This window comes from Grammomys surdaster, unplaced genomic scaffold (assembly GCF_004785775.1).
Source record: "Grammomys surdaster isolate TR1022 unplaced genomic scaffold, NIH_TR_1.0 126391, whole genome shotgun sequence".
In the NCBI taxonomy this organism is placed as follows: Eukaryota; Metazoa; Chordata; class Mammalia; order Rodentia; family Muridae; genus Grammomys; species Grammomys surdaster.
In genome coordinates this window covers 14302305-14314774 of record NW_021621185.1, presented here as the reverse complement: position 1 = coordinate 14314774, position 12470 = coordinate 14302305, and the positions used below count along the sequence as shown (strand labels likewise).

The 12470-nt window shown below is 39.1% G+C and overlaps 1 protein-coding gene and 1 pseudogene across 3 annotated transcripts in view; one reads left to right on the top strand and one right to left on the bottom strand.

Moving 5' to 3' along the window:
* Positions 1-12470, bottom strand: part of Ssbp2 (single stranded DNA binding protein 2) — a 266016-nt gene that overhangs the window by 74927 nt on the left and 178619 nt on the right. The window lies entirely within an intron of this gene.
* LOC114614481 lies at positions 11404-12153 on the top strand (annotated as a pseudogene).

Here is a 12470-nt window from a genome sequence, read left to right as displayed (position 1 = left end):
GTCCAAGCTCGCCCCATAGTTATGTCCATGCTGGCCTGACTACTGTGAGCCCACAGTTATGTCCGTGCTGGTCCCACAGTTATGTCCATGCTGCCCTGACTACTGCGTACCTGTTGCATCCATTCCTGAACTCAGCCCATAGATGATATGGTACCTTAGCATGTTATAGTGCATAGCTCCTGGCTTAAAAAATGTTTGTTTCACAGTACTTGAGGTTGGTGAGACCAGTGATTTTCACAGTTCCCAAGAGTATCTAGGCTGAAATGTGATCCTGCAAAATGCTGTTTACTTATGAATCCAAATGTAACTACAGCCAAGGATACAAATACAGAAGAGGAAGCTGCTTTTCCTGATTCCATGAGCATGCTCGGAGGCAGCACGCAGAGACAGACTGACTGACTGGAAAGATTGACTGACTACTACCGGATGCAGCCCTACCAGCTCTTGTCTCTTCTCATTTTGTACAGCACCACACACGATCTTTTAAAAATGAAAGCAAACTGATTTTCCATTTAACTAAGAGGGGACAATAAACAACAGTTAGGTTAAATATGTACAATTACGACCAAGTCTAGGAAGCAGGATTTGATCTCTGTCCTTGAGACTGTATAATTCAATCCTATTTTTTCATCAATTCTAGTTACCCAAAAAGTATACTGGTAAGTCTTTTCCTATATTAAGAAAATAAAACAGATTCATTTGTACCAACAGGTAAAGAATGCAGTAGTCAAAAGGTAAAACACACAGTTAAGTATTTGACGGATTGTTTTTCTCCAGATTACATTGTCTACAAGTATTTGTTAGCTTTTCCTTAAAAGATCTTCATAATATATGTGCCCTGTGATAGATTTTTATGACCTTAAAGTTATTTTATAAATTCAGGAAAATATGCCCCTTCTGGGTTTGTCACTTCAGGCAAGGACTTATGAGTGTCCATGCAGCAGCAAAAACCATGCTTTAAGGCTTATGCCTAGCAAGTGGAGAAAGACAATAAACAAAACAAATAAAGGAGGGTATTTGTTTGTGATCTGACCCAAGGAGAGCCAAAAGAACAGGGAGGATCCCCCACAGTCAAGAGGACAGGGCTGGCAATTCTGAAAGCCCAGTGCTGGGGACACACCAACCCTGGATCAGGCTTCTTCAGGGACTCTGGATAGACTCAGATAGGCTGTTTTTGTGTGCTTGCTCAACTGCGAATCCTCCTTCCCTCCCTTCCTCCCCCCCCCCCCCCGTAGTAGTAGAAGTAGCGGTAACAATAGTTTTATGTAGTCTTGATTGGGATAGTATTCACAAAGTACCAGAAGCTGTCTTTTATAACTGCAATCCTCCTGCCTCTGCCTCTCAAGTACTGGGATTACAGCTGCATGCTACCATGCCCAGCTTTTACTGTTGTTGAATCTACTCCTTATATTTCAAAACATGACAAATTCTAGTCATACAACGTTCAGAGTGGGGATTCTGCACTTCTGATCTTCATGCTTTGCACACAGTGCTAAGGATGCCTGGAGCACCAGGCGCCTGACATCTGGATGACTTACAGACCACGGCCTGGTTAGTCAGTCAGTTGGTGTAAGAGACATTTTCAGCCCTCTTTTAAAGATACAAAAAAACACAATATCAGAAATTATGCAAGGCACAAAGTAATAGACAAAATCACTCTGACCTAAACTTGACTTTGAGGACCTTGATCTAAGCCATACTTTTGCTAGGCTTCACTAACAAATTATATTATGTGACTCAGCTTAGAGCACCGTTTGGTCCACTCACAAATGCTAGTCTGTTAATATCATAGAGGTATACTAATGGGTTCTGCAAGTACTGTCAAATGATAAACCTCCAACTGAACACCATGCTAATTTGTGTACAGTATCCATCTAAATAATGTAAGCACTGACTCGTTTTAGTGTCTTCTGCTGGATTCAAAAACTTTCATATTTTATTTCTCAGATATGTGCATCTTAACACACATTTTATCAAATTATTAGCTTTGTTATTTGAATACTGTGAAGAGGAGGTCCACATACCTCAGAGGTTTCCAAAGAGTAGACATGAGGCTACAAAGACGTGCTCTGTCATAAAATATAATCAGCTTTTATTAAGACTTTATACATCAGTAATTGCTCCTTTGATTTACTAAGTACTATGGAACCAGGTCCTAATTACACAGTAAGAATCAAGGTGTAAAATCTGCAATTTGTGGAACAGAAAAATATTAAGAATATGCAAAACTGTAAAGTAATAACTGCAAACATAAAATGGCAATATGACTTAGAAACTGAAAGGAGATTAAAATAAACAGGATTGCTGGTTTTATTATTATGTCATCTGTACTATTTTAAGCCTCTATGATTTCAATTATGTCTTCATGTGTTGTCAATGCGAGTGAAGTAAGAGGTAACACCTTTAAGAGGTGATGAGGATATAAGGGTCCTCCCTTCCTAACAGGTCTTAAAAGAATGGGTGAGGTAGTTCATTCTCTATGCTCTTCTTCCTTCCACAAATAAGGGCACAACAGGAACGTCCCACCACTAGGTTGCAGTGCTCAGCCTCAGACGTCCCAGTCTCCAGGCTATGACATAGACTTAATTTTTCTAAATTTCTGGTCTTAGCTATACTGTTATAACAACACAACACACACTAGCCATACACAGGCATTTTCAAGACAACCTTAAAATGATGTCAGTAGCTCTCTGGAAATATCAATTATAATTCAAAATACACTTCAATAGTCTGATTACTTGTTGAAGATAGCTTTACTATATTAAAAAAATCTTTCTATGTATGCCTAGTCCTGTTTAAAAAAAAAAAACTTTCAAAAACCCAGGAAAAAGAAAAGAAACTTTCATTTCCATTTGATAGACATGTGATTTTCTGCTGAGAAACATTACGTGAGCAGTCACACACGGATAACTGTTTTAAGTCATCACTATATTCTAAGGTTAGCCTGGTTTGATCGTCAGGGGAACTCTTTTTAAGTAGATAGTGAATTTTATTTGCTGGTAGATATTTGAGACTTTGACAACTACATTCTTCTGACATGTTTTTGCTATTTTGTATTTTTCAAATGTGAGCATCGCTTTTTCCCTTTCAAAACAAATTAATATCAAATGGTTTTATATGCTTCGATTTCACATAAACAATGTAGTTTAAAAATATACAGCAATAAAATTTCTTGAATATGTGGGTGTGGTGACACATGCCTTTATTGCCAGCATCTAGAAGATAGAGATAGGCAGATCTTTATGAGTTCAAGGCTAGCCTGGGTTACGTGGTGAGCTCCTATTGAAAAAACAAAAAGAACAGCAAAACCAAAACAGCAAAACAAAACAAAACAAAACAGCTTTCTTGGATATTAGAGCATTTCTGAAAGAATTAAAGCCATTGTTCTTTTTTTATCCCTACTTAGAAATTTTCCAAACATTTCATTTCACTGACACATTTAACTACATACATACTCACTTTACCTCCCCATCCTTTGCAAGGCCCTCCCTTTAGAGTTGAGCTGTCTCCATAGGAGTCTGTCTTCCCCTCCTGTGGAGAGCACTCCACCTGAGGAACACCCTTCTAGGACATAGTCTCTTCAACCAATGCTCCAGTTTTCACAAAGCAGACTGAGGGAAGAGCCCTGGTGCCTCTCTAGGCCTTAGTGTTACTCGTCTGGAATTTGTCTCCTTCGTTTGGAGCCCAAATGTTGTAGATATATAGTTTCTACTGTACAGATAAATCATATCCTGCACAGCCACAGGGCACCCAGCAGCCTCTCTCCACTGCCTCAGAAACACTGCCCACCACTGGGGACTAGCTCAACAGTTTTTGGGTTTTTTTAATCCTGAAGTAAATTATTCTTCTCTTCATTACCTTTCCACAAATTGATTACTAGTTTGCTGTCTTCTATTTTAATAATGTTTATTTTAAAACAATATTTTTATTCTATTGTTAAACTTTATCATCCGTTTTCAAACATCTCATAACTAATCTAACTTTATTCTGTTTTCTAATAACAAAGACTATAAAGCAATATATTTTATGTTGAATTTACCTTTGTTTGTATCTGCAAGGTCTAATGTTGGTGTTCAGTACTTTTTTAATCATCTGAATACAATTTTATTTTGCTGATAATGGAAATAACTAGAAACCAAAATTATACTGACTAGATGAACTAGGAAATAAAATGAGAACAATAGCTAGCCTTGCAGATGCTAGGAAAGACACTTTTAACATAATTTACACATAGTTGATATCTTAGTTTCTAAATTTTAGTTTCCCAACTATAGCCAAGGTAAGTCATATTATACACCTCCAGTGCCCAGGAGGATGTTAAATAGCATGTTTTTATGATTTCCCACTAATAAAACCAACACTCTCTTTTATTTGCTGACTCTGTCTCTGACTGTCTCTCATTCTCAGTTCTTATTCTTTCCTTTATTCTTTCCATCATATACAACTATTGCTCGTCTGTCTCTCCTTGTGCTCCCGTCAGCTCTTGCCCAGGAGGCTCACAAAGGAATTTCGTCTCTGGGAAAAGAGGCACAGACCCATCCAAGTGCAGAAAACCTAAACTTCCACTGTATCAACAGCCAGTGGATGACGTTGGAGTGTTTTAAGTTGAGTTCATTCTAAATGCCTGCTATAGATGCAGGTATATTGGTTTTCAAATCTGGAAGGAACGGTGGGAGGAAATGAAAACTAACACACCCACATCTCTAAATTACTACTTCATTTCTGAAAAATATTGTACAAAGGACATTTAGAAGGTGAGTAACTCTAAAGATCTTTGGAATTTACCACAGTTAACCCAGTGTAGACTACGTATTTCCTAATAATATAATTTTCATTGAATCAATCACCTGGTTAAGAATAAGTAAACAAAAATAAATCCCATATTAAACTCCACTTGCTTTTGTGGCCCATCTGCTGTCATAGTTCTATAACTAGCTTTGCATCTTGGTTAGGTCAATCAGTTCTCTTCATTCCACAGGGACAGTGGCAGTGCTTAAAGAGAAGAAGATGACATATAACCGAATCTCCTTCTGTAGCTGCCAGCTGGGTCTCTAACCTCTCTTCTGCTCATCTACAAACTAACGACTCTCTGGTAATGAACGATCCACCAATCCTGTCTAGACTCTTCTGTCCTAGGGCAGGAAACACACACACACACACACACACACACACACACACACACACCTGGAAACACTGTTTGGGACTCACACCCTGTTGGCGTGCTGACAGTACCTACTTACGTACTGTTCAGCCTTACATCTGCTGCAGAGTGAACAGGCCTGATCTCAGTCCAGCCCTGGAGCAGTGCTTCCTTTATTTACAGCACTAGAAAACTGTCTATTTCCTTCATTTACTAGGTTGGTTCCATTCCTATCTGACTAATGTTTGAGTGTTCCAGTGGCCCAAACTAGTATCCTACAATTCTTCCTTCACATCAGTTCAGAGAGAAACAGTAGAGAACTAGACTTCTATGGGAGCCCACACAAGCAGCAGCCAGTCCCTGGATACACATACTTATTCTACCTATATTTTTGCCGTGTCTGATGATGATGACGACGACCACCACCACCAGGGCAATCACTTGCACAGTTCTCTACATGCGGCAGCTGTAAGATCTCCATGAAACTATACTTCCTAATGGTTTGCTGCAGGATTTCTTTCATTTGCTTATTCCACCATCTTAGTAGTCTTGTTTTAGAATCCAAGACATATTTGTTCTAAAAATACTCTCACTTACTGAACAGTTTACTCTGAGAAGTCTTTGCCATAGAACAGACCACGACTATGCAGCTACAGCTCAACACCAATAGCATAAACTAAATCCCTGGCATTTTTATTTTGGTTTTGATGTTTTTCTAAGAAGGTGACCATAATACTCATTTTAAAGATACATCACTTCCACCTTAGCTTACAATGCCATAAGACTGGTATTTCTGCTGAGTGTGGTAGCACCTGCCCATAAGCCCAGCACTTAGGAAGATGAAGCCAGAGAATGCTAGGAATCCAAGGTCAGCCTCTACTACACAGCAAGACCACAGCTACAAGACATTAAACAAACAAGCAAACAAACAAACACTCCTCAAAAACATGCTTTTCTTTTTAATATATACAAATATTAAACTCATAGGGAAAAAATTTAAAGCTAATAGTTCTCAAACCTATTTCCCTTAACAACATTGTTAGCATAGATCTGAAAAAGCATACAACTAATACGCTATTCCAAGTTTTACCCAGAATAAATCAGTAAGCATGGTAAAGCAGAAATATAATGGACTTTTAAAGCAAAAATTTGAAACATTTTATTGTAACTTGGAAGATTTCTATCACTGAATATTTTAAAGGTATTTAGAACATTTTATCTTTTAATAAAGTTAGTACACATAAAAAAGGAATGCAAGAATAGCTTGAGCCAAAATCTTACTACTTAGTTTTTAAAAATTGTTTATTTAAAGGGGTATAGCAGGCAGCTTACAAAAAGGCAGACGATGAAAATCAATTAGTAAATAAAATACTTGTTTCCATCCACGCCAAGCTGACACAGGAACTCAATCACTGGACCTGCTCTCACACACGAGCCTGTGCCCCATCTCTTCTCAGTATGGAGTATAACTGCTTGTCTCTGCTACTACTGTGCTTTAAACTATTTAATTGCTTCATGGAGCACAACCAGGCACCACTATAGTTCAGCACATAAAAGCACACAGATAGAGGATAACTTTGTAGGAAGCTTTTTAATCTGTCCAATACTTTTAAAAGATAGCTTTAAATTACTTTAACAAAGACCCTAAAAATGGATCATATCTATACAAAATAAAATAAACCCAACTGAAAACAGGAAATTCTGCCAATAATTGGTTCTCCCTTTTAGAACACAGAAATAAAGGGCTTTGTTGTTGTTTGTGGTTTGGTTTGATTAAGTTTAGGGGTTTTTAAGTATAAAATTGAGTTGTTTTAAAAGCAGACTCTTATGGGACAGTGGTTGAAACTTAATTTACCCAACTTTATGGTTCTCTTTCTAACCCTATGTTAGTGTGACCTACAGTAACTACGGATCTTCCTCATGATGACACTTATGAAGCACAATACAGACAGCTGATGTGCCTTATAAAAACACATCTATCCAATCTTAAACTAGAGGCATGCTGTCCCTGAAACTGTCACACTGGGTGCTAGCATCTGCTCTGATCCCTCAGACTGCAGGTGAAATTCTTGGAAGAATGCTTTGGACTTGTCTTTATATACTGCATCACATTTTTATGATATTCTCACGCTGAGGAGTCTTCATCCTTAAAGAGTATGAGTTTCCGTTTAAGAAGTAGATTGAATTCCTTTCATACAGTTCTAGGGAAGCACTAAAATAAGGCTGGATAGAAGATTTTGAAATAGAAACTTAAATATTGCTTTTTTTTCACATAAAAATGGCTCAAGAGTCAGGTGTGGTGGAGTATGTTAGTATTCTTAGTACTTGGGAGGCAGAGGCAGGAGGATCACTGAGTTTGGGGATACCCTGAGCTACATAGTTTTCCAGGCCACCTAGAAGTATCCAAATCAAAATCAAATGAGCCCAGAATTCAAATATAAAAATGGAAGTTTAAATACTGAGGTGCCTTTGGTTTGTACAATATGTCAATTCAATTTATGACTTGATAATTCTCATTCATCTATGAATTTATACACAACAAACTTTACCTGCAGCATATGTGTAAGGCTGTACTGAGCTGACCCTGCTCTTGTCAGAGACAATTATAATCTTAAAAGAAGACATGATCAAACTCGGGTGTAAGTGGCAACATGGTGAAAGTTACAGAGAGGAAGGGGCACTTGAAGAAAGCTCTGTAGAAAAGACATTTAAGCTGAGAGCTGAAGGCAGGGCTGGGGATGAGGGTTCAAGGGTAGTCAGGACCTTCACTCAGTGCCATGTGGAGGAAGAGGAAGAAAGCGGTGCCGTGTGCAACGTGGGAGCACATGAAACAGTAGGAAAGATCAACAGAGCTGAAGCCAAGTGCTGGCAAACAGCAGTATGACGTGGCTGTAACTGTGCTCTACATTACTGTAAGACAGCAATGGGTTTCACTATGGCATTGTAAGACAGCAATGGGTTTCATTATGCATACTGTGCTCTCTCCTATCCTGAGCTACAGACCTCACTCTACCCTGTTGCCTTCTGCTATGCCCTCCCCACAGTACCCAGCATCTACTTTAACAACACATATTTCACTGCCCACCCAGCCTGAAGGTCTTCCTTCCTCTCAGGGTCCCCTTTCTAATTTCATGATCTAAACATCATGATCTAAACAGTAAATCAGGATTTATGGTTCCGTTAACCCTTGCATTACTGCACGGTAGCGCTGACCACATTATATTTAAAGTTTCTGTTTTCTAATTGAAAACTGTCCTAAGAGGACAGGTCAGCTTTCTTTCTTATGTAGTAGCACTTACTCTGAGCAGAAACAGTAAAAGTCGGCTAAACTAAACCTGAGTTTATTATGTTGATATTTTGGTTTTTTTTTTTTTACTTAAATAAGTGCTATGTCATTTACAGAATTAATAAGTATACAAATTCTAAACCAGTATCTGCTATTTTATACCAGGCAAGTGTAGCATGTTCCTGGAAGAACACTGACAGAAGCCAACTTAATCCATACTTGTTTTTCTTATTTCCTAATAGTTGCATGCATAAAGAAGGGTAACACAGAGTAAATTATGTAATCTTCATGGCAACATTCCCCATAGATGAGGAACATGAGTCAACGGTGCTATTACATATAAAATACCCACTGACTTGTAGAATCACTACATCCGGGGAGGAATCTGAGCACTAAAGATGACCATATAACTCATTTTTAAGATCAGGGTCTAATATATGGTTCCCAGTCACAACTAACCATTAAGTGAACATGGTTTTAAACACTGCTTATATATAAAGCCATAAAATCATTATTTCTTTTGCTGTACAATCACAAGTGGTAGGTTACTCAACTAAATCAAATTAGAAGCTTTAACAAAATAAAAGTTAAAACCAAAAGAATTAGTGGGTATAAAAAACATTTTTACTCAATAAAAGGAATAATTCATAAGCAAATTATAACCTTTAATGCATTTAAAGGAGTGAATATAAAACAGAAGAAACTACAGACACTAAGAAACTCGAAATCCCAGTGAAGGACGCAGGGACGGCTCGACACTGGACACAAGTGACTAGAGTGCACATTTGCATCCAAAGTTGACAAGCCAGATGTAAGGTAACATCAGCACTCATGCAAGCAGAACCTGCATGCTTTCAAGCACTCTCTCTATCTCAGCCTTGGTGCTTACCAAGCAAGCAGAATGGACAAGAAGATAGTTGGTACTTGGTGAACAGAAAGAGAAATAATTATTTAACACTCTAAAGTAATAAACAAGAGAACCTAATATGTATATATAGGTAAAATCACAACTAGACATAAAGCCAACTATTCAATATTCTTTCTGACCACATAAGCAGCACTGAAGTAGAATATGAAGAGAAATGCCTCTGCAGGGAATATACCTTTAGGTTAGAGAGGAAATTATTCTAAGGTAGTGATGTCATTCTGAAAAACAAAAGGTATGTTCTTTACGTATTTGCAAACCATTTGGGTTCTTATGCCTAAGCAGAGGCATTGCCACCTGTCTTCCACACATTAAAAGCAGGCTAAACCTCTCCAATACTCAAAAGTCAAAGGCCTACTCACATTGCAGGTGATTTGGGACAGAGCATATAAGACCCTGTGAGCATGCACACTAAGAAGAAAGCTGTCAAATATTTAAGGAGCTTCACTGAAGTTTTGGTTAAGCTAAATCTTGAAGAAAAAAATGTTTAAAAGGAATTTTTAAAAATTCTTATTAGAATAATGCATTAGTCAGAGTTTCTATTCATGCATAAACATCATGATCAAAAAGCAAGTTGAGGAGGAAAGGGTTTATTCAGTTTACACTTCCACATTGCTGTTCATCACCAAAGGAAGTCAGGACTGGAACTCACACACAGTAGGAAGCAGGAGCTGATGCAGAGGCCATGGAGAGATGTTACTTACTGGCTTGCTTCCCCTGGCTTGCTCAGCTTGCTTTCTTAAAAAACCCAAGACTACCAACCCAGGGATGGCAGCACCCACAAGGGGCCCTCACACCCTTGATCACTGACTGAGAAAATGCCTTACAGCTGAATCTCATGGAGGCATTTTCTCAAGGGAGGCTCCTTTCTCTGTGATAACTCCAGCTTGTGTCAAGTTGACATACAAAACCAGACAGCACAAACAGTAATGCTAACAAGTCCTAAGGAACCAATGCTTGTTGACCCACAGAAGACAGACAAGGATTCCTTGATGACAGGGGAGAGAAGGACATGACTGGTCAACAGAAAGTCCTGAAAATCCATGTACACAGGATTCAGTGAGCGAATGTGAGTTATAGTCTCATAAGAACTCAATTAATTTTTAAGAACCTCAAAATGAGGATTGGGAAATTTCTCCAACAGTACAAAGAGGCCAGAAGAATGAGCAACAAAACGAAAGTGCGGACATCACCATTTAACATGGGCTGGGTTGTTAGGCTGAACAAGTAGACAGCAGGAGTCATGATACAGAGCTGAAAGCACTGAGCTGAAGCATAGCATCGTGGGCAACGGCTAGACCCTAAAGACGGCCTGGACAGGCTACTAGCAGGGTGCAGCCTTTTGAGACCTCAGCAGACTGAAGATGCCAAGACAAGCACTGAGGACAGCAGAGGCTGTGGAGTGGAGCCTGCCTGAACGCTGAGCTGAGCAGCATATGCTGTGGACAGTGAGCAGTGCAGTGGAGCTGCCCAGGCCTCTGGAGCCCACACGGCTACAAGTCCCAGAGTGTCAACGTGAGCTTTTTATACAATTGAATCTTGTGTTTTCATTAACTCGATTATAAATGTGCCCTGTTCGTCCCTCTTGAAATACAAGGGGAAATACAGACAGACAGACAGACAGACAGATGAAAGTGTATACATACATACATACATACACACACACACACACACACACACACACGTACACGCACACCCACAGAAATTTTATAGGAGCCCATAGTCAAAAGTCTTTAGACTTCTGGAATTTTGTAAGTTTTAGAGAAAATTAGGAGTTCTAAAAAAAAAAAAAAAACCTCTGGATATGTAAAAGATTGAACTTCTAAAGTGTGCTGATTTTTAAAAACTGTGGTCTTTAAATAGTTGGAATGTGTTTTATATTATGATATTGGTACTAATTTTTAAAAACAATGAAAAAGGGGCAGGAAATGACCAAGCCAATACTCACATAATATAGCACAATGTAAACGATACAGTTAAAAGCAAGACAGTGAGAATGTGGATCCTCCCGTTCTTTTTCGTCACACCTCCTAAGTGGTTGGCTGTGTCAAGATGAAGCTGAATATCTCCTTCCCCACCACTGGCCGTCAGAAACTCACTGAAGTAGATGATGAATGCAGGCTGCACACGTTCTATGAGAAGTGCATGGCCACAGAAGTAGCTGCTGATGCTCCTGGTGAAGAGTGGAAGGGTTATGTGGTCCGGATCAGCGGTGGGAATGACAAACAAGGCTTTCCCATGAAACAAGGCGTTTTGACCCATGGCAGAGTGCGCCTGCTGTTGAGTAAGGGCCATTCTTGTTATAGACCAAGGAGAACTGGAGAGAGGAAGTGCAAGTCTGTTCCCGGCTGCATTGTGGACGCCAATCTGAGTGTTCTCAACTTGGTTTTTGTGAAGAAGGGAGAGAAGGATATTCCTGGACTGACAGATACCACTGTGCCTCATCGGTTGGGACCTAAAAGAGCTAGTAGAATCCGAAAGCCTTTTAATCTCTCCAAAGAAGATGATGTCCACCAGTATGTTGTCAGAAAGCCCTTAAACAAAGAAGGTAAGAAGCCCAGGACCAAAGCACCCAAGATTCAGCGTCTTGTTACTCCATGTGTCCAGCAACACAAACGCTGGCGTATTGCTCTAAAGAAACAACACACTAAGAAAAACAAGGAGGAGGCTGCAGAGTACACTAAACTTTTGGCCAAGAGAATGAAGGAAGCCAAAGAAAAGTGCCAAGAACAGATTGCCAAGAGACGTAGGCTGTCCTCACTGAGAGCTTCTACTTCTAAATCTGAGTCCAGTCAAAAATAAGTCTTTAAGAGTAACAAATAATCAGACCTTAACTCTCAAAAAAAAAAAAAAAGAAAGTGGATCCTCTAAAACGTCTATTACTGAAGCTCAGCAAAGATTCCTTCCCAAGAAAATGTACATGCTGACAGCACTGAGATGTACTATTGCTCAGCCATTCAATGGATGGATTTAGAGAAAGCAATTGCAATAGTGTCTGGCATAAAATATGGTATCAATAAGTGTTAGCTATTATTACTGCCATCTGATGTATTATCAGCTGTTTCAGAGGTCAGTGGGACACGACAGGTAAAGCGTGTCTGGAAGAACAGAGGTGGGTA